This window comes from Leptopilina heterotoma, unplaced genomic scaffold (assembly GCF_015476425.1).
Source record: "Leptopilina heterotoma isolate Lh14 unplaced genomic scaffold, ASM1547642v1 Lhet_120, whole genome shotgun sequence".
In the NCBI taxonomy this organism is placed as follows: domain Eukaryota; kingdom Metazoa; phylum Arthropoda; class Insecta; order Hymenoptera; family Figitidae; genus Leptopilina; species Leptopilina heterotoma.
In genome coordinates this window covers 928,645-953,020 of record NW_025110838.1, presented here as the reverse complement: position 1 = coordinate 953,020, position 24,376 = coordinate 928,645, and the positions used below count along the sequence as shown (strand labels likewise).

The 24,376-nt window shown below is 23.1% G+C and overlaps 2 protein-coding genes and 1 pseudogene across 15 annotated transcripts in view; 1 reads left to right on the top strand and 2 right to left on the bottom strand.

Annotated features, from left to right (window-relative positions):
• The window catches only part of LOC122510527 (COMM domain-containing protein 4), a 30,344-nt gene extending 22,364 nt beyond the window's left edge, over window positions 1-7,980 (bottom strand). Inside the window, exon 1 of the mRNA XM_043625259.1 lies at window positions 7,710-7,980. The gene's annotated coding sequence lies outside the window, so the exon portion shown is untranslated. The remainder of the gene's footprint in view (window positions 1-7,709) is intronic.
• Window positions 7,981-10,355: 2,375 nt separating this feature from the next.
• The window catches only part of LOC122510693 (glutamate-gated chloride channel), a 157,211-nt gene continuing 143,190 nt past the window's right edge, over window positions 10,356-24,376 (top strand). For all 14 annotated transcript variants that reach the window (XM_043625623.1, XM_043625615.1, XM_043625606.1 and 11 more), the window contains exon 1: window positions 10,356-10,590. The gene's annotated coding sequence lies outside the window, so the exon portion shown is untranslated. The remainder of the gene's footprint in view (window positions 10,591-24,376) is intronic.
• LOC122510556 lies at window positions 21,920-24,224 on the bottom strand (annotated as a pseudogene).

The following is a 24,376-nucleotide window of genomic DNA, read 5'->3' as shown; positions in this document are numbered from 1 at the left end:
TAAATTTTTATTGTTTCTCAATTTTTAATTTATTTAATTTTATATTTTACTTAATTCTCTATATATTTTTTGTAGTATAATTAAATTATTTATTTATTTATTTACTTACTAACTTAATTATTTACTTAGTTATTTTTTTTACTTATTTGTTTATTCATTTATTTATTCTTTAAAATTATTTTATTATTATAATATTTGTACATTTATTACACAATTACATTCAAATAATTTAAATCAAAAATCGAAATCATTGAAAATATTTTAATCAAAAAAATATAATAATTTTCTAAATTGTCTATCTACTTTTCTAAAAAAATATTTACAAATACAGTAATTTTTTTTCTTCCTCTAAACTTGAATTTAATTCTAATAACCAATGTTCTGGAATAAATTTTTCTAAATTTTCCGAATAGAATAAACGAATATAGCACAAAAGGTAAAATTGAAACAATTCATTATAACTCAAATCGACAGAATATTTCTTTATAAATTTATCAATTCTCTGAATATCAGAGGAAATAAATTTAAATTCCACGTCACTCGCCGTCATTTTTAAACCAACATTTGTAAAAATAAAAGTATTTCTAGTCACATCATTATTATAATTATCGATATTCATTTTTAAACGTTCCGGTTCACGATGATAAATATTAATTCTATCATTCTCGCTAAATTTATGAACAACATTCAAAAGCGATTTTTTCGATAAACCAAAAAATTCATAATTAAAAATTACACTACGGTTCCTTTCTAAGGAAACGGAGAAATATAGAGTGTCTTTAAAATAATCATGAATGTAATTTGTCAGTTGTTTTATTCCTATTGTCATTTCCTTGTAGTTTATGAATATTTGTAAAAATATCTCGTCACTAATACCGCGAGCATTAAAATTGTAGTATAGCAGAGGAAGGAATACTTCGTTTTTTTCTATTTTATTCACTTTGAGATTAATTATCATTTGCTTATTGATAATGTGGTACATTATTTCACTAGTGTAGAAATTACCCCCAATCTCCTCGGCAATGTACGTCGAATAGACACTACTTAATAATTTTAATTTTAATGAATTTTTAACAATTGTTTCGCACTTATTGTTCAAGTATAAACACCTATCGGTGAGATCAATTGGTGATCCGATGACAAATTTTACCATTTGATAATTTTTCTTCACTTTCGACACTAGAGTCAAAGGTGTTACTTGACGAAAATCTCGTTCTCTGCTTTTCGTTTGTAATTGAGAAGTTTTTGTATTAAAATCGATCGCAGGCATCAAACCACTTCCGGTTAGAAGTCTTAGTTCCAAATCTATTTTCAGTAAAGGAATCGTAAATTTTTTGAAATCGATAATCTTTTTCAAAAATGGTAATAAATTCAAATCGTAAATGTCTAGGAACACTTCTAAAATTGTTGAAATTAAATTTGGCGAATTATTTCTATAGCGAATTTGAAATTCCCTGAGAGGTGTATCCGTACCATCGAAGGTGAAAATTGACAGAAGAAAATTCAACTTTTCCTCGTGATTCCATTTTTTAAAGGGTGAACCATTGCGATAATTTGTGACCGACGAAAAAGTTTCTCTATTCTTGAATTTTAATTGATACATTTTGGCAAAAATATCATTCCACAAGTCCAAGGTTTCTTCGAAACCGTCAACAATTTCTTCTCTGTTGTAAAAGTTGGCGAACATGGTTAGTAAAATTCGGCTCGATTCCTTTTTTGGAGCTAAGAAATTTTCTATTTCCCCAACAATGGATATTGAATGTAAATTAAAATATGTTTCTCGATCGACAAAATTCGAATTTTCTTCCGAACGTATAAACAACATGGTACGATCTAGATGAGATTTTTCTCCATTCGTCAAATAATCGTAGTACTCGACAATATCGATATGATTCTGTAAACCACGACAAAGGGAAACACTTTTTTTTCGTATTCTCCTAATATCGTTTAATGAGAGCAACATTTGTGTGTAATAATTTTCGACAAAACCGAAAATTTGCACACTTTTGTAAAAATCAGATTCAATTTCTACTGATGTTGTTAGGGATGCGTGGTCACTGTCGAAAATTGGTAATTTTATCCAATTTTTTGATTCGATTGTAATCACAAGGGGAATATTGTCGGAGACTGATATCATGGGTACACAATCAGAAATTGTAGTAAATGTTCTTGTGGAATTTTGTTCGTTGGAAAAATCTATTGTGTTGGAGTCATCAATGGGTGATTCGCTGAGACAGTAGAAGTAGAATGTTTCGATTGTTGATGGTGATTCTACTGTTATGGTAAATTTTGTACCTTGTTTAATTATCATATCGAAATGTGTTTTGTAGTGAAAAAAATGATTTTTGTTTGTTTCGATGTAATGACGAACTAAAGGTCTTGCAGTCCGTTTGGTTATCTAAAAATTAATTTTAATTAAAATTTAATTAACGAATTCAATTGAATTGAAATTAATTTAATGGCATCTATTTTAATCAAAATCAACTGAATTTCAATTAATTTAATTTAATCGGTTTAATGTTAAATGCAATAAAACTTAATTGAATTAAATGGAATTTAATTTAACGGAATTGAAATGAATTTAATTAATTGGATAACATTTAATCAAATTGAATTGAATTTAAATTAATTGTGTTTATTTTAATCACATTCCTTTGATTTGAAATTAATATAATCCTATCTAATCGAATTAAATTTAAATTAATTCAACTGAATTGTAGCGAATTGAATAAAATTGAATCGAATTATATCGAATTGAATTGAATCGAATTCAATTCAAATAAATTAAAACAGTTTTAATTGAAATGAATTAAAATTGAATTAATGGCATCTATTTTAATCAAAATAAACTGAATTTCAATTAATTGCATTTAATATAATCGATTTCAATGTAATGAAACTTAATTCAATTAAATGAAATTTAATATAACCGAATTGAAATGAATTTAATTAATTGGGTAAAATTTAATCGATTTGAATTGAATTAAAATTAATTGCATTAAATCAATTGCAATTTAATGGAATACATTGTTAAAGAATAAAATAAAATTGAACTTGAATTAATTGCATCTAAATAATCGATTTGATTAAATTTAAACTAATTGCATTTAACTTTATAAAAATTAAATAAAATTGAAAATAATTGCATTTAATTTGATAACATTCATTTGAATGAAAAGTAATTGCATTTAATTAATTCAAATTATATGTTATTTTAATATACTACATTCAATTAATTGATTTTCAATTTTATCGAATTTAATTTTATTTAATCTATTAAAATTGATTTAAATTTAATCAATTGCATTTAATTTAATAAAATTAAATTGAATTGAAGTAAAAGGCATTTAATTTAATTAAATTCAACTTAACAAATTAAAATTTAATTTAATTTAACGCAAAGTCATATAATTGAATTAAATAAAATTGAACTAAAATCTAAGGAATTTAATTTAATTTCTTTGACTAAAATTGAATTGAATTTAAGTCACAGGCATTTAATTGAATTTAGTTAAATTGCATTAAATGAATTGTATTTAATTGAATAGAATTAAATTGAATTTAAACTAATTGTATTTCATTCAATTCAATTTAATCAAATTTAATTTCATATTGAATTTAATTAATTAACTATTTTAATTAAAAATTAATTAATTCATTCATTAATTTAATTATTTGGATTAAAGAAGAAAATTAGTTAACAAAGTTATTCTTACTTTCGAATTCCATTGCACTGAATTTTCTAAAACTACTCCAGAAATTACTGACAAGAAAAGTGTTAACATTAAAAAGAGCATTTTAAAGAATGAAAATTATTCCCAAAAATTGTGTGAAATTTTATTTCTTTCAATTTTTCTTTTATTTTCTGTTTATAAAGTGTTTACGGTTATTTTTGATCTTTTAAAGAAAATAAATTTGTTATTACAGTGAAATAAAAATATTTTCCATTGCGTTCAGTCTTGTTGTTAAAAATAACAAAAATTTCAAACTGCATGTGCTGCTCATACGTAAGACAAACAATTTTATGCTAATTACAGAAGATATTAAAATATCAGAAATTTTAAAAAATTGGATTCATTTTTCAAAATTTGGTCAAACGATCATTGCAATAATGATGAAATTATTCATATTTTCGAGCATTTTTTTGCTTCTTTGGACAATTTGTTATTCATTTCAGTTTCAGCAGCACGAACAATGGAATTCTGTGGTAAGAGCTGAAAAATTTATTTTCCAAAATTTATGTTTTTATTTTTTGTTTGTTTCTATTTTTCATTTTTTTTAATTTATGTAATTTTTACTGTTTTTAGTATAAAAACTTTAATGTAAAATTAAATAGTGTAATTGAGCTTATAATTGAATAAATTCAGTGGCTTCAATAAAATTTTTATTCCCTTTTCAACAAAATAAATTATTTCAACTATTTATTTATTTTCTAGATTATAAATTATAATTATGCAATTGAACTTATAATTAAATAATGTAATTGAATTTATACTTGAATAGCATAAGTTAAATGTACAATTGAATTTATAAATATAATCGAATAAATTCAGTGGCAGTGGTTAAAAATATAAAAATGTAATTATAATTAAAGAAAAGAATTGAATTTATAATTAAATAGTATAATTAGATTTATAATTAAATTGAATAATCGAATAGTATAATTAAATTTATAATAGAATAAATTTAGTGTCAGTGGTCTATAAATAAATAAATTTTAACCATTTATATTTTTTTAATTTTTTGAATTTATTATACCTATTACTAGTTTCAATTTTTTTAAAATTTCATTTTTACTATTTTTTACTATTTTACTATTTTCAATTTTCTTTAGTTTCTCAATTTTTTTTTAATAATTTTTTTAAATTTCCAATTTGTTTTATTATTTAAAAATTTGTTTCCCAACTACAATTTTTACCAGAACAAAAATTATTTCAGGAAATTCAGAGAACAATAAAACCAATGGTACGCAAATTTGCCCCAACATGGAACAAGCACGTAATTCAAAATCATCTTTTTCATTACAAAACACATTTTGGAATAATTTTGAAAAAAAATTCAGCATTCACTCTAATAATCAACACAACAGAAGCAATTGAAAATTTATATTTTTTCTGTCCTACGGAATTGAAGGAAACCTCTCTAGTCATTGATCTAGCAAACGAAATAAGTTCAAAGAAAATTTTCACAACAAACTACGATTGTGTACCAATGATCTCCGTTTCTTACAATAAACAAGTGGAGATGAAAATAATAACAACAAATTGGGCCAGTTTACCTGTTTTTCACACGAAAGAGATAACCCAACACAATTCAAAAGTTGCAGAAGAGGAATTTTTCAATTCAGTAAAAACTTATGGATTTGTCGAAAATGATTATACACAAATGCTACTATCGTGGAAAGACATCGAGGGTATACGATCAAAAAATTATAGTCTGTATACAGGACTTAGAAATCAAATTGATATTGTGAAGTACTATAATTATTTGATAGGTGCCACTCGTTATGAAGTCGAAGAAGATTCTTATTCTTTTGTTCTAGTTGAGAAGTATCGTTTATTTCTGCGTACGGAAAAATGTGTTGGTACTTGTGATTACGGTGCTTATTTTTCAATATTTTGGATAGTATGTCCAGATGGTATTTTTGAATTTTTGGAATCGAATTCAGCAGCTAGTTGGGGATTATTACACGAGATTGCTCATTATTATGATATTAAGAGTTCGGTTCTTGGTTTTGGCAATACAGTTGATGTTTGGACGAATATTTTTGCGGCATTCTATCAGCATAAGCATCAAATCGGTGTTTATTGGATGAAGGAGAGTGAGAATGATTGGTACAGTACGATAGAAAAATATCAAAAAGGAATTCCATTTGTCAAATGGGAGTACAAGGAACAGTTGCATTTCTTTATGAGTCTGTTTGCTTACGACGGTAGTGACCGATCTTTTCGTGAATTTAACCTTAGGTATTTCTCCTCCAAATATGGTGGCGATTATGATAACATAATTTCGATAATTTTGGAAGTATTCCTAGAAGTACATGATGTTAATTTGTTACCATTTTTAAAGAAGGTGATTAATTTCAACGAATATAGAATTCCGTTGCTGACTCCAGATTTAGAAGTTCTTTTGTTGAACGGACGTGCTGTAATGCCAGTCATTTATTTTGGGCAGAATCCAAAAGAGATGCAACAAAAGAGTCGAGAACGTGATTTAAGGGAGTATTCACCACTGATGTTGATGACGAAATTAAGGAAAAAATACATCCAAGTGGAAATTATGATTGAAGCACCGATTGATTTGACAGATTATTGTTTGTACTTGAACAACCATTGTCACATGATTCACGCCCATGAGATGTATATCGATTTATTGATGGACGTTTATTCGGTATATTTCGCCGAAATTATAAACAATGAACTCTTTATTAGTGACATTAACTACCACGTTGTTGCCCAGGAAATGAAAATTATTGTCACTGTGGATAAAATTAAGAAAAATTCCCTACCGATCATCTACTATCACTTTGATGCACAAGGTATTGAAGATCGTGTATTTCTGCAAACATTCATAAACTATAGAGAGATGACAATAACAATCGTACAATTAACGAACGAAATTCACTTGTTTTTCGCCAAAGAACTCTATTTTCGAATATCTTTGGTTAGAAATGGTTGTGAAATTTTTGGATACGATTTTTATGGTTCGGCAGAAAAGCAACAGAAGAAACTCGTGAATGTTGTGCATAAATTTGAGATTAATGATCAGATAAATATTTATCATCGAGAACCGAATCGGTTGCAGATGTACTTTCCGGATTATGTTAATGAGGCGGCTAATAATACGTTTATTTTTACAAATGTTGGTTTACGTGATGCTAATGATTTAATGGATGTCAATAAGTTTGATATCGAAAGAATTGATGAATTTAATAAAAATTATAATATTGATTTGAGTTATAATTCGTATTATCAGATATTATTGGCTCATTATAGGTATGAATTGATTGCTAATGGCTTAAAGGATTTTGTACCGAAAGATTGGAACACGTAATAAAAAATATTTTGTTTAATATTGCTAAAAGTTAATTGTCTTAATTTGTCATTTAATTTATTTCTAGATTTATTCTTCTTGAATAAATAATTTTTCTCTCTATCGATTTTTGTTATATATTTTGTTAAATATTAATTTCTTCAGATATTAATTTTTTTAGATACTAATTTCTTTAGATATTAATTTTTTGCATATTAATTTTTCAGTAAATTAACTTTTTTAAACATTAACGTTTTTATAGTATATTAATTTTTTTATACATTAACTTTTTTATTTACAGAGATAAATAAATATGTACGATGTAAATATCGAAATAAAAACGTAAATTTTTAATTATCAGTACAAAAAATTGTTTATTTGTTTGTTAAGTGTGCTGAGCATTTGTGTTGACACTCTGCAATCATTTGTCGTTTTAGTTACAAAATGTTTTTAAAAGAAAGAAATAATTTTTTATTTTAAGTACAAAAGAAGAGAAATGCACACACGATAAACTTTACATATTGTGTGATAATTTTATTATTTTTCCATTTTTTTTTTTTTAATAAACAATAAGTTTTTGATTAACTACTGAAGTTAATTTTGAAGCTACAATAAAAAGCGTCTTCGAAACTAATATTTAAAAAAAGAACTTAATTACAAAAATTGGACCCACTTACCTAAAAAATTTAGATTTGTTTATTAGATTTATAATAAAGTTTATAAAATAACTCAAAATAACTTCTGCATTTGGTAACTTAACACTAGTCTTCACACTAAAGCTATATTGATTTCACACTGACTATGGCACAAAGAAGTTTTATAATGTTTTGATATATATATATTTTTTTTGTTAATTAATTTGCAATTTGTCACGATTTTTTAGTGATAAATTCTTATTTCCTTTTGGAAAATTTTAAAAACATCCGAATAGGTTAGGTTCTTACAGAAGACATCTGTAGTACTTCAGCCCAAATTCTTAGTAACCACTAAATTATCTCCACTGGGTATTGTAGAAATTCCTCATAATTCTAGCTTGTTACCTTTTGTAGAAATTGAAGAAAACTTGTTGGTCGTACCTTCCTTGGGTATTGTAGAAAAACCAATAAATACCTTTAGAAGAAATTGTAGAAATCATTGCAAAATTGTTCAAAAAATTTAAAAATTAAAAAAATTTTTAATCTTTAACAAATAGGAAATTATTATTAATTAACAGTGAATAAAATAAATAAATAAAAAATAATAGAAAACATACCTACAGTTAATATTTTAATTCCTGATAATAATTAAAAACAATACTCTTCGGCCATACTAATGATTCAAGTAATTAAAATAATTAAGTAAATAAAAAAGAAATTAACTATAAAAAAATTAATTAACAATTTATTTCTTTAAATTGTACACTTTAAGTACATGAATATTTAAATAAATAAAAGAAGTTAAATTAATTTAATAAATGAGTAAAAAATTGATAACAATAAAATTAACAATGACGATCGTTATTATTAATTATTTCATAACAATGTTATATGAACAGAAAATTATTCAATTGATTATAATTTATTTATTTTATATTTATAATAAATGAATAAAAAAGGAGAATGGTAATAAAATTAATTATATCAATTTCTGATAGTAATTATTATTTAATAATTTCCGATTAAAATTGTGATACAAAGAAATTTTCTTTATTATTTCTCAATTTGGAAAAGTTATTATGATTTTTATTAATTTTTGCATTATTTATAAATATCACTAAAAGAAATGCGCGTAAAAATAAATTTTTTTAATCAGAGGATTGATATTTTTACATCTTGTTTCGTATTAATTTTTAACCAAGTGATAAATTCATTGATTATATTATATTATTTTTTTAATATTGTTATAAATCTTTGAAAATCCAAAATGCAAGTATTTTAATTTTTAATCCAATCGTTTTGTGGTTTCACTATTTTCTAATAATGACTGTTTTGTAATTTTCCTATTTTTCCAAAAAAAAAAATTTGCTGAAATAGGGCTTCAGCAAGGGCGAAGGTAGTTTTTCTAGTTTAAAAAATTATTAAGCTAATTTATTAAATTTATCCATTTTATTGAATTCTATTTTGTGAAATTCTATTTTGTAAAATTCTATTTTGTTATACATGAAATAGGGCTTTATCAGGGGCCAAAATAGTTTTTCTAATTTTAAATCTTTTTAGTTTTTAGTTAATTTATTAATTTAATTTTCTTTAGTTTAGAAAATTGAATATTTTGAAATAATTCCCATTATGTAAATTCTTATTTTAATGCAGATGACATTGGGCTCTAGCTAGGTCTCAACTAGTTCTTCTCGTTTCACAAATAGATGTTTTTTAATCCAATTATTTCAAAAGATTAGTATTTCGTAATCATTTCTATTCTGTAATAGCTCCCATTTTGTAATACTTCCTATTTTGTATAAATTAATTTTATTTATCATTTAAAATAATTTTGACAAGGGCCTACCAAGTTTTCCTAGTTTAGGAATGCAAGCAGTCTAATCGTATTGTTTTTTTTCTAATTTAATTTATTTATTAAACAATTCAATGGTACTTTGAAATAATTTCTTTTTATTTTTATTTATAAGTAATAAATTTAATAAGGACTTTTAAATTTAGTAAGGATTTAGTAAGGAATAAAATACTTTTTCTAATTTCTAGCAAAGGCTTTCTTAGTTTTATAATAAGGTTCCAGCAGGGGCCAAACTAGTTTTTCTAGTTTTAAATTTTCAGTACGTAAATCCAATATTTTTTGTAAATTATGCATTTTCTACAATTTCTTCCTTTTCTTGGAGTAATAGGGCTTAAGCAGGGGTCTATCTAGTTTTCCTAGTTTTTATCAGGTTATTTATAAAAAACTTCTATTTTAAACTTTAAAGAGAACAAAGAGATACAAGTTCCACTCGAGAAATTTAAATTTCTACTGTAATTATTTATATTTACTGATTAATATTTTTTTCTAGATTATAAATCTTTCTAAACTTTTTTTATGATTTTTTTTTTAAATTTTATAACCAAAAGCGATAAAAAAGTAATTTTAGTATAATAAATTATCTATTACTCTATTTATTCCCTTAACTATGATAAATTGTATCTTTAATATAATATTTACATTAATGTAAACGTTTTTCTAAAAAATACCTTCCATTTAAATTTGAAAAATTCAAATATCTTTCTTCATTAGGAAAAAAGATATTAAAAAAAAAATAATAAATTGAGCTTTCGAATAGTGACTTTGTTCGACGGAGGGTGGCAGTGGTGTAGTGCTTCGGGAAGAAACAACCCTCAGTGTTATGCTCGCCGCGAACGTTTTCACACAGTGTATATTAAATAGTTTCTCGAGGCGGGTTCCCTCCCCTCCCCCTGAAAAAAAATAGTGATTGTTAATTTTTATTTTTCACCTCAATTTTTTATTTTCAAAAAAATATTCAGTGACTTTTTTCATTAACTTTCTTTTTTTATAAATAATTTTTTTTTTGTTATTGTTATTGTTATTACTGTTATTTCGTATTGTTTTCTCGTATTGTGGCTGTCGACAAATTCTGTAAGTTTCATTAGTATATATTTTCCTTCTTTGATTGCCTGCCAAACTCTCCTTGAGCTAAACACTTGAAATTATTTCGGCATATAATTGCGACAATGGCATTGTGTCTAAAAATTCAAATCCGGCTATGTGCCATCTTTTTTTCTATTTTCCTTTGTTTTTAGTGTTTTTTTTTTTTGTTAAATTTTCCAAATTTACGGTTTTAGTTTTTAAAAAATAAATTAAAAATTGTAAAATAATTTTTTTTCTTTGCAGAAACATATTTTTTCCTATTTTCTTTTCTTTTAATTCAAAAAGTTTTCTTTGATTTCAAAAATAATTTTTTTTTTGAAAATAGTATTGAAAATTAATTTTCCCATTTGAAGAAGAAAATTAATAGCAAAGAGATCGGCATCGACCAACCTTAAAAGAAAAAAAAAAAGTTGAACCACACCTGAAAGCTCGACTTTCATAATTTAGTTCAATCTCGTTAAAGTCACTGTTCCAAATTTACTCAATTTTCGCAGTGAAATTCGATAAATTACTACTGTTTTCCGAGACAATTGAATTATTCTGCATATTCAGAACAATCGAAACTTATTAATAACGAGAAAATGCCGTCTCAATAAATATAGAAAATAAACCGAGAGAAATTAATTTCCACTTATTTCAATCTACTTGAGAAACTTAAAAGTACATGGAAGGAAAATTATATTAAATTTTGTAAAAGTATTTCACAATTTGGGGGAAAAATGCGACAAAGCGAAATTTTGATATAAAAAATACTAAACAGTGAAAGGAATAATATAAAATTTAGAACAATTATATCAAATATCAAGAATTTTAAATTCACTAAATTTCATATTATTTTTTTCACTGTTTAGTATTTTCTATGTCAAAATTTCGGTTTGTTGCACTTTTTCCCCAAATTGTAAATACTTTTACAAAATATATAATAATATATGTAATATATTTTCTCTCCGTGTAACTTTAAATTATTAAATTAATTTCCTACCTGTTTCTTTGCATTCTTTTCGAATTTCGACCAGTGACACAAAATCACTGAAGTGTAAATAAAATTTTCCGAAATAGAATTTTTTTTTTCAAAAATGAGAAAATTGTAGTTTTTAGTAAAAAACTTTTTTCTAAAGTTTGACAGTGTTTTTTTTTCATATTTATTTTGAAATTGGTCGTGCATGCGTAAAATTGTTTCCTTGACATCAAATATTATATACTATGTTTATATATAACAAAAACCATTGTCTATTTATAGAAATTCATTATACAACTTGCATAAAGATTAATTATTATTCATAAACTATCTTTGATAATAATTTAAAGACGCAAAATATACCAGAAATGAACAAAACAAATTAAATTTCCCTCCCATTTTAATACGTGAATAAATTGTGTACAATTTTTACCAATTTTTCAATTTTTAATATAATTTATTCAATATATATTAATATTTATATAATTTATTCTGTAGGGGTTATTTTCTCCTTTGCTGGTGCGTCAATAACAATTACAAAAAATGAGAATTTTTTTTTCAAATTCATATTTCTTTAAAATATTTATCATGTATTTTTAATCTCGCAATGTAGATGAAAATTATGAAGTTTAACATTTATTTCCTCATATGTTCCACGAAAAAGACATACATAAAATATTCGAAACAGTTTTAAAATTGTGCCAAGTGTACATTTTCTTTAATATATGCTAATTCTAGTTGAAGATCGTAACCTAGTTTTTAGTAAAACACATTACAAAAATGAATTTATTATTATACATTATATATATATGTTTAAAAAAAAGAATGAACAGAAAAAAGGCAAAATTTTCATTTTTCAACTAATGGCTTAAAAGCACAATGTTATTTGGGATAATGTTTAATATACCAAAGTACCTACATTTGGATATTTTAATTCTCGATAAATTTTTTTAATCTATTCAAGAATTTTTGCTTCTAAAACAATTTATTCATTACTATAAATTCGAAAACTTTTTACTAACAATATTTATGTTTTATTACTATGAACAATAAATATATTTAATTTATTCTATTAATTATTTATTTAAAAAATTCCTTTTTTATTTAATATTTATTTTTCTTAATTTTCTTCGTCACTCATATTTCTCTGTATGTGTGTGTGTGTGAGAGAATTGAAAATTATTCATGATTCCTGAGGTTTTATTATTAGTTTATACTGAAATATTTATTTATATATATATATATCTCCTAATTCTCGAGAGGGTTTTGTCCTCACACAACGAGACATTCATGAGACAACTATACAGTGAATAGAATTAGGAGGTTTTCCGCTCTTTGGTCAATAGTTTTACCACCCTCCTTCCAGGGAATACGAAATTCCTTTTTCGCATTGTGAAAATAATGAAAATTACTGAATTTGAATTAATTTTTCAGCTAAAATATATTTTTATTATTGTCAATTATTATTATTCTGAAAAGTATATGGCTATTTATTACTATTATTATTTGTATTGTTAACAAAATTTAATATTATTACTATTTTTATTATCCATTATATTTATTATTATTCCATTTTTGGTATTATTATTATTATTATTATTATTATTATTATTATTATTATTATTATTATTATTATTATTATTATTATTATTATTATTATTATTATTATTATTATTACGCATCTATATTTATTTTCAATTAGTTTGCTTTTTGCTTTTGAATTAGTAAATTTTACTAATAAATTAGTACAAATTACTATTAGAAAAATTTGTTATTTAGTAATAATATATTTTTATAACACTTAAAAATAAATAATTTATTTCTTTACTAATAAAATAGTAGAAATTACTATTTTGTAGTAAAATTTACTACGTCGAAAGCAAAAAGTCAGTTACCAAAATTCAAATTAGTAAACATTTTTACTAATTTAAATTTAGAAATAATTTTTTTTTATTATAATAGTTGTTGGTTGTTGTGATTATTAATTTTTTATTCATATTATCAATTATATTTATTATTTTGTTATTGATTTGATATATAAATTAATTGAATTGACTTTCATGAAGAAATTTTTTTTGTATCATGAACAAATTTTTCTTATTGATTTTTTTTTGTTTTTTTTTGTTTGACAAATTAATTATCGAAATTAGATTTTTAGTGTTGATATAAAATTCGTTTTTAGGAAATTAAAGGGTTAGATTAAAAATGGTATGCGAGCAGATAAAACTCATTCAGCGGTTCGGTTAATCGACTTTATATCCGGTATTCATGAACTGTTCCTTATCTTCGAACAAGTTACCAAAGTTTTAGAAATTTAGTAATTAGACTATTCATAACTGTCACATCCATTATATACGACGTTAATCCCCATGATGGCAAAGTTTTAAAAAATTTTCCATTAAATCCACTTTTTTAATATAAGCGCTTGAAAATAAAGTTAGAATTATCTAAGGACGAAAGTGTTTTTAAAGAAGGAATTATTATTTTTATTGGCAAATTATTAATTTATTATTATTATTATTATTATTAATAATTGAATTATTTTCTCTACATAATTTAAGCCAAATTGATTCAAAAATTTAAATATGTATTAACTAATCCCTTATTATCATTATTTTTTCACAATTATTAAAAAAAAAGATCGGAAAATAAAAAATATTCAAAATTGGATAAAATTTTTTCAACTCCGCATATTTCATTTCACTGAAAATTAATTATGCCCTTTTAAGGTCACAATATGTTACCTCGTACGTGATATTAATTTCATCTTCTATATTGTTTTATCAACCCACATCGTATAAACATTTTTTTTTTAACTTTTAAATTATATGCAAAGCATGTTGCCTATAATAATGTGTCTGTTCAGGGAAAAATAATTTCACTACTAAATTTTCTATTATATATGTAATTTTTTTTTCTTGTTCGGGTACATTGTTTATTTTCTTATTTTAGCATCAGATGAGGTATTTTACAAAAAAAAAAAAAAAAATGCAAAAAAAATGCAAAAAAATTCAGGATTAAAATGATAAAATTTAGTACATATGAAACAAGTGTTGGGGGAGGGGAAAATACTTTGAACAGTAAATGTGACGACTTTATCTGCTAAATTAGAAATTTTACCTCTCTTGACAATTCAACTTTATTACACAGCGAAGAATACAATTTGGTTGTAAAACTACTTTTTCCAATTTAAAATGTAATGTTTATCCTCCACTATACGATCTAACTTTACCAATACTTAAAAATAAATTTCTCTCTCTAGTTGTAAAATAACAGTTTTCTTTGGTAGGGAAATTATTTCTTATCAAAATAGATAAAATAAAATATTATTATTTTAGATTTAAATATTATTATTACTATTATTATTATTACTGTTACTATTATTATTATTATTATTATTATTATTATTATTATTATTATTATTATTATTATTATTATTATTATTATTATTATTACTACTGTTATTGTTATTATTGTTACTGTTATTTATAATAATACTATTGAAAATTAATTGAAATATTTAATAGAAATTTATGTTTTCTCGTTCTGGATCAATGTCGTTTGTGAAAGGATTTAATAGTGAATCGCCTTTCAGCAGCGTGAAAACGATGTTATCAGTTTGGTAATTAGCGATGACATGCGCCTACATTACAATTAATTATTCGATAGCAATTGCGATTATGTTTTGAAAAGCCGCTTAAAAAGCCTAAACCTCATTTGTTGCTGGACAAAATAACCTTGCAAATTTAGTGTAATTGCATTCAATTGTGACTTGTAAAATGTCAAGGTCAAGAAAAATCACTTAATTCATCTAATTACAATTACGATTAATATATACATATATACAATTTAAATATTCAATTTAGTTGTCATAATTCATTATTTTTTTGACAACATTAAATTATACCAACTGTATATATAATTTAAGAATTATTTCGCAAAAAAGAAAAAGTTTACAATGGGAAAAAATATAATTTGTGCAAAAATTTTTTTTTTTTACTTGTAATTATTAGTGTAAAAAAATAATTTTTATTTATTTACTTAAAAACGAACTGTGTCCTTTGTTTTATTGAATTGTAATAATAATTAAAAATTTGTATAAAAATTCATGTCTAATATTAATTTTGACACTCGGAATAAATTTTTACGTTAATTTTGCAGAAATTTTTTGTAATTTATAATTAGTATTTTTGATGATTGTTTGAATTAAATTAAACAAAATTAAATAAAAAAATTTTTATAGAAGTAAAAATAGAAAATAAAAAAAATACATATATTTTTTTTTTGTATTCATTTTCTTTTTTCATTAAAATAAAAAACAGTATGAAAAATTGAATATAATTCTAAAAATTATTTATCTTTAAGAATTTATGAGTGCTTCATTGTTTCATGAAGCACTTGAAAAATACCTCTTCACACAGATTTTGCGTCCAGAGTTTTAAAATAGAGCTATCCAATCTACGAGAATTAATGAACAATTTTTTTTTCTCTCCCTTTCTCTCTCCCTTTTCTCTTTCATTTTGAACATTTTAATTGAACGTTTAAAAGTATCCACATTTCAAAAAAAAAAAAAAAAAAAAAAAAAATTACAAGAGTATATTTTCATCTCTTTGAAATAAATTTCCTTTTAATGAATAATTTAAAAAAAAAAAATTGATGATGATGATGATGAAAATTTTCACTGAATCGTAAAATTAACGTAAAAATAAGTTCTTTTCTAATTTTCCGAGATAAATTCTTTTTAATTATCCATTTAATCCGATTTAATCGAAAAATATTAAGTAGAAAAATATCGGACATTTAAAAAAAATTTGTTTTTTCCTAATTTTTTCAATCATATTTTTCATATTCAAAAATTAGAAGATATTTTTATTAAATTTGATTTTTACTTCCGTTATTTATTTTATTTATTAATTATTTATTTAATGTTCAATTTTTTATTGCTTTTTTATTGTTGATGTATTTTTTCAAAAGTATTTTCCCTCAAATTTGTCATTTAGTTCTGTTCATTATTCATTTTTATAAATTGTTTATTTGTTAATTGTTAATGTTTATTTGTTAAAGTATTTTTTTTAATTATTGTATTTGTTGATTATTGGATTATTTATTGTTATTTATTATTTAATATTTACCATAAAGATTTTAAATTCTGCACAGAATTTTCAGTGTTCCTATATCACGTACTCAATAAATTTAATGAGATCGTTGAATATAAGGTTTCTCCTAGTTTGAAAAAAAGAATAATATTTTCAAGGAGACATTTTCTGTGCATATTTGTATTTACAATAGTCTTTATATATACAGCTTATTATACCGACTGTCTATATCTATATACGCGCACACACTATTTTCAGAAGTGTTTACATATATATAGAAAAAAAGCTCTGCATTGAGCATTAAATATTCATAAACATTTAATTTATTATAAATCACTATTGATTTTATAAATGTGTGCTATTCACTCCTCCTGTGTATTATTAAACCGCAAATTATCACACGGTTAATTAATTAAGAATGTAAATTACCTACTGAGACTTTTTTTCACGATAAACGTTATAGCATTATCCATTATAAATTATAAAGTTGTATCGCTATGTTTGTTTTCAAAGTATAACGACCTATAATAGGAAAAGTTTACATAAACTTGTCAATATCGTGTTCAAGTTTTATATAGAATGTAGGTGTTTATAGTAATTTACCTATTGAAGAATTTACCCTGCAAATTTTTGGACTTTTTCTCTCTTTTTTGGATTTTTTTTTTATTTTTATTTTCTATTTTCATTTTTTTTACTACTTGTACTTTTACTATTGATACTTTAAAAATATTTTCAATCAACTTTACTATTAATTATCCTTGTTGTACCTACTTTTAAAAGTAAGACGAATTTAAATTTTACTTTCTGCTTATTATGTTTTTTATTAATCATTTTTTATATTAAAAATTAAATTTTTTTTTGTTTATTATCATAAATTGACTGACCCGAATATTGTCAAACATCGATCGTTATAATTTCTGCATCAGTCGCCAATGTTAAAAATAATTCATAGATTTTTCCTTATTATAGTTGCATGAATGAAGCTGGCTCTTCTTCATATTTTTTTTCATTATTCACTTCGTACACGTCATTATTATGAATAAAGACTCTGGAAAAGTGAATATAAAATTCAATCAGTTGGCATTATTTATCATTCACGATTGATTTTTTTTTTAATATAATGATTTTTAATTTAATGAACGAAAAAAAACGAAGAAATCGAGAGATAGTCAAATCGAAAATTTTTGTTTTTCTTAAAAAAAATATAAGTGCAACTTCACAAAGAATTCCACTTTGAAATAAAAATAAAAATGATTTTTTATTTAATTACTATTATTACTATTATTATTTTTTACAGAAATTATTCTACTTTGTATTGAAAGAAATGAGTACAAAGTGTAATAGCGTGGGAAAATATAAGTTTTTTAGTGACAAGGTTGTCATGTTAGAAAAGTTTTTTTTTACTCTAACGCACGTAAAACTTTGTATACTTAGAACTGTAAATTGGAAAAATGATCTTGAATATATAATAAATATTCTCTCTAATCATATTAGCGGAAAGGCTTTAATATTACAATTTCTCGAAATTCCTCAATAGCCAAAACGATCTTAAAAACTTTTTGGCAAAATTCCATACTGCAATCATGGGCTAAAGTCAGGACTGTAACTATAAAGCTAAAAGAAATGAAAAATTCAAAGACTTTTGCGAATTTTTTTTTTCCAACTAATTTACTTCTTTTTGATGTAAATAAATATAAATAATTCTCTATTTAGAATAATTTTCCATACAATTTGAATTTTTTTTTTTTTTTTTGACAAATACAACTCTGCAAAATTTGCTTTAGTTTTTCTTTTTAAAAAAATTTTTTTTTTTTAATAATAAAAATATAAAATAAAAAATAGAATTCATTTAAAATTTTAAATATTAATCTCAATAAATAAGTTAGTGAGAACAATAAAAATAAAATAATTAAATGTTTATGTAATAAATAAAGAATAAAATAAATAAAAGGAAAGAAAAAAAAAGAAAGAAATAGATAAAATACAAAAAAAAGAAATAATAAATAAATTTAAATAATAATGTTTTGTAAACGAATTCGTGTCACAAAAAAGTTTCAAATCGACAATTTAAAAAAAAAAGTCTGCCGGGAAAGATTATTCTTTACAAGAGTTTTATTTTTCCGCAGACAAATTACAGAAGCTACAGAAGTCCAATAGTTTCGGTAAAACCTTGGCAAGCAACTTTGGGACATTTGACAGTGGTACGGGCGATTCACACTAATCAATGACTAATTGTATGTCTGTATTGAGATAAACTAGTTAGTTTAATCCCGGACCAGGGCCGCATTCGCAAAATTTTATATTTAAATTACATCGAAATTATAAAAATTCACCAATATTTCTAAAAATAAAATATGTAAAGATAAGAATATTTTTTTCTAAAACAATTTTATCACTAAATTTATTTAAATATTAATGCCAAATGTGATTCTAAACTTTATTTTTTTATTAAACTTTTAAAAATTTTCTGTTTCTTTTTCAAACTATTTTTTAAAATTTAAATTTTTCGTAATATTTTTTATATTAATAAAAAGGTAAATTTAAAGATTGAAAAGAAATATATATGTATACACACACATATATATATATATATATATATATATATATATATATATATATATATATATATATATAAATGTAAATTTTTATCGATTCAAGGTGTTCTTTCGGTTGCTGACCATGATTCGTGACCTTTACTTTTATCTGTATTAGTAATCTCATAGAAGCATTTATCAGGTTACACTTGTTTTCTTTTTTGTACTTGACATTTTATTTTTATATGGTTTGATGTCTGGTTTTATTTATCAGAAAGAGAAAAAAAATTTTTTTTTAAAACCTATTTTTTTGTTTTAAATAAGCAAAAAAGAAAAGAAAATTGTTTAACAATTTTTTTTAGTTGTGAAAAACAAAAAAACGATTTAAAATTTTTTATACGTGTAATTATCAAAATTGAAATTAATAATAATAAGTAAATTATTATTAAATAATGACAAATAATAATAGTAAATTAAAATTTTTAATTTTGTGAATTTTTTATTGAAAATTTATTTATTTATTTTATAAATATTTTTATTGAACTTTTTGAAAAGTAAAATATAGAATTTAATTAAAAACTTTAATTTAATGTTATATTTTCGTTTTATATTTATTTTTATCTTTTATTATATAAAAAGTTTTTCTCTTATACGAAATAATAAACTTCTCCTTTGCTTTCTTATCTTTTTTTGATCCATATTCCCTAAATGTAGCAATTTTCTTGTGTAGCACCTGAGGTAACCAAGTTTTGCACAGCCATTACTTTTACGAAAGAATTCTAGCAAGTCTGACATTAATTGCAAAGGATTCTCCTGAATCATTCTGGCACTATGCTTTTTCACTATCAAGACAAATGTAAAACAAACTCACCCAAGAAGTGCATTTTTGTAACAATTTTTTTTCCCTTTTTGCTTTCAAAATGCGTTTTCCTTGGAAAAATTCTTTTTATTATTTACTGAAAATATGATTTTTTCACATTTTTTTTTATTTACTTGAAGGTATATCAATTTTTTTTCTAGTTTTTGTTTTTAATTATTTAACTTTATTTATTTTCATATTTTTTATTTGTCGTTTTTGTTTTTTTTACTGTTTTTGTTGATTTTATTTTTTAATTTTCATTGTTTTCATTGTTATTTATGTGTTTATAATTTTTTATTTACTGTTTTTATTTTATTTTCATTTCTATTGTTACTTTAATTTTTATTTATTTTTCGCTGTTTATTTCAATTTATTGTTATTCTTTCACTTTTATGTACCTATTTCAAGCTAACACGGGTTCATAAACAAGATTTATTATTATTTATCATTATTTTTATTATTTATATTTTTATTTTCTTCATATTTATATATTTTTTATTTTTGTCTTTTATGATTGCTTTTATGATATGTAAAAAAAATGATATTGGATAAATTTTCAATTTACTGTTTAAAGAAGAAATTGTAAATTTGTAACTTAAATACTTTCTTCGATTGTTACCCAACTGTTATATAACGCAAAAATTACTTTGTTTTCTACCTTCATTTTTTCTTTACTTTTTTACTTTTTTTTCTCCTTACATGCTTGTTCTGTAAATATTTCGTAAATCTTACAAAAAATATATTTAAAGGTTACATTATTTTCCCTCTGTTTTTGCATAATTGTGACGTAAATATTTTAATCCTTAAATTTATAAGTAACAATTACAGTTATAGAATAAATGTCACTTGGTTCTTTAACTGTTGTTACACAATTGTTACCTCATTGTTTCCACTGTTTGTCGCAAATGTCGCAAATGTCACTATGTCGCAAATTGAACAAAAATTTAAGAATAAAATAACAATATTAATAATATGACAGTTTTGTAATAAAAATTTAGCAGAAATGCAAGGACCCTTTTGAACCAGAAAAATGTTTAAAAATAAAAAATTAAGCAAAAGACGATTTAAATATTTTTAAACTCTAAATATATCAGAAACCTTTATTTTCTATTTAGCCACAACAATAAATAAATACAGTAGACGTAATGATAATGAAAATTTGAAGATAATTTTATACAAATTTAAAAATTTTACATCATTTTATGTAATTTTATATAATTTACATTTAATTTTATAAATAGAATCAATTCAGTTTTAAGAGTAGTAGTAAATTTTAGACGTACGAAGTTTTAACATTATTTTACTACAAGTAGTAAAAATCTATTTTAATCAGACAGATTAATTAGAAATAATGTAGGTACCTAATTATAATAGTAAAGTAGTACTGCAAGTCAGTACTTCTTACATTATTAAGAATAATGTAATTATTAGTCCAGTAGTAAAAGTCAGTTTTAGTCAGACATATTAATTTCGATTTTACAATTTCTTGAAACATCAAAAAAATCAATTTTGATCAGGCATTTTTAAATTGATTTTTCGAAATTTTTAAGTCAGTAGTAAATGTCAGTATGTGTCAGACATTTTGGTTTCAGTAGTTCAAATAAATGACGGTTTAATGAATGAATTTCAATTCCTTTAATTTTAAATAAGTCAGTTTAGTTACAGTCAGTTCAGAACAGTCAAATTTTAAAGAACCGTCCCAAGTTTTAATTTTAGTAGTTTTTAGTTTTTAGTTTTAAATTCAGTAGTAAGAGTCAGTTATGGCCAAACAGAATCTCATTTAATAATCAGTAGTATAGGTCAGTTTTAGTCAGACTTTTTGTTCTTCTCTCCTAAATAAATAAAACTTAAAAATAATGAGATCAAAAATTTAAAGTCTGGTGTGTTTAGTAATCCAATTGTGATAACTCGCAATTTCCGTGTAAACGCCATGATTTCCCTTCACAGCACAACCATTGCCCCACGAAACAATTCCAGCTAGCCTTCCACCAATCGTCAATGGACCACCAGAATCACCTTGATACGCATCTTTTCCACCTTCTGCGATTGCGGCGCATTTTTGCTCCTGTGGTAGTCCTCCAATTTTCTTATAATATTTTTTTTTATTTATTTATTTTTTTTTCACTATTACACGATTCTTTCCAGACAATAGGCACTTTAACATGTTGAAGAAGAAGTGATCTAGTACCAGTTTGTTGTGTTCTCCCTCAGCCTGTAACTTCCGATATTGCACCAACAATAGATTTTTGCCCTTTGTTTTGCATCAAATACCATAGGCGTTATTAATTCCAGTAGACCAATATCATTCTCAGGTATGTGAAATTTATTTCTCTTGTAATTTTCGTGACTTATTACTCGCCGAACAGAATGTACAGTGCCACCTGAATTTAATTGATTTGTACCGGCACGAATTTGTCAGTAAATTTCTTGTAGTAGCGACACAATGACCGGCTGTCAATATCCATTTATTGGAAATAATGCTACCGCCACAAAAACTAAAGCCACTGGATTCCAGTGCAACCTGATGGGGAACTTTTTCTATGGTTATTGGCTCGCCACCCACTATTCGTCCATTTGGAGTGAAGGGATTGATTCCAATTTTTTCCGATCGTGATATTGTGTTTCCTGTTTTTTTTTTTTTTTTGCAATTGAATAAAAAAAAGGGAAAATAATTGTTAGTAAATAATATTTGAATTTATAGAAAAATGAATATTGGTTATGATTTTATTTATTTTGTGTATATGGTGTATTATTTGTATCAATTTCATTAGTTTTTGTTTACAAGAATATTTTTTTTCCCAAGGGATATTAATTTCGATATATATATATATATATACGGTTTCTGTATAACTTTCATTTTTTATCATTTTTTAGAGTTTGGAAAAAAAGTTCTTCTCCCAGCTAAAAAAGTTCTATAAAATTTCACTAGAAATCTTCATGTTTTCTAATAATTAAAAATGAAAAATTGATAAAATCATTATTTCATATTATAAGAATATTGTACTTCTTCAAAATTATTTTCATTACTTCAATTCAATTATTATTTTTAAGAATTTTTCACTAAAATTTTTCTTTAAATCAATTAATTTTCAAAAAAGTTCTTCTACAATTTTCAAAATCCATTTATTTAAAATATTCAATTTTACAAATTTAAATTATTTGTAAATTCTTCAATTAAATATATATTGGAAAATAAAAACTTCAAACAATATAAAAAAAATTTAATTACTCTTTTTCAAAAAAATTAATTTCAAAATTCAATTATTTCTAAAAATTTACGCTATATTGCTTTTAATATACAATTATTATCTAAAATTTTAACTGAAATTCATTTTTAAATCAATTTTAGAAAATTCTACTAGAATTCATATATTATTTAAAATTTTAAATGCAAACATGAATAGTTTATTGAACAATTGAATGTTTCTTAATGTTCAAAATTCAAAAATCTCATAAAGAATTTTACCAATATATTTTTAAATGATTAAATTCTTTCGACGATTATTAATAAAATTTTTTAAAATAATTACACTTTTCGAGAAATTTAATTAAAATTGTATTAAAAATAATTGAAATTCTGCATTGAGTTTTATTATTTATGAAAATAATTTAATTCCTATGAAGAATTTTACAATTTTTTAACATAATGAAATTTCTGCGAAGGATTTTATTACTTTTGAAAACAATTGAATTTCTGCAATAATTTGTAACTTCTTCAAAATTAAATCTTTTTTAGTGCTAACTAAAAGTTTTCTATAAATCCATTATTTTTAATCATTTTTGAAATAGTTTTTTGAGAATTTTCAAATTCATTTGTTTTTAACTGAAATTTATTTTTAAATCAATTTTTATTATAAAATTCTACTAGAATTCAATTCTTTAAATACAAAAATAATTTATTGTATATTTGAATGTTCTTTAAAATTGAATTCTCATAAAGAATTTTATCAATAAATTTTTAAATAATTGAATTCGTTTGACGAATTTTAATAAAAAATTTAATAATAATTACATTTATCGAGGAATTTGATTAAAATTTTATTAAAAATAATTAATAATTAAATATTAGAGTAAAATTGTTAATTTTTCAAATTGGGATAAAAATTTTAAAAGAAACAAAACTTGCCTGGCACAAGAGCAAAGAGAATGGAAAAAATGATGATTTGTCCCAGCATCATTGTAAATGATGATAAAATAAATGATTTCTCCTGAATTCAGCACCAAAAAGCATTATTATAAATTTTAGTCAATTTTAATTAATTTTATAGTTTATTTAATTTTAGTCAATTGCGGTGCTAATTTATAGTAGTGAATTAAATTAATATAC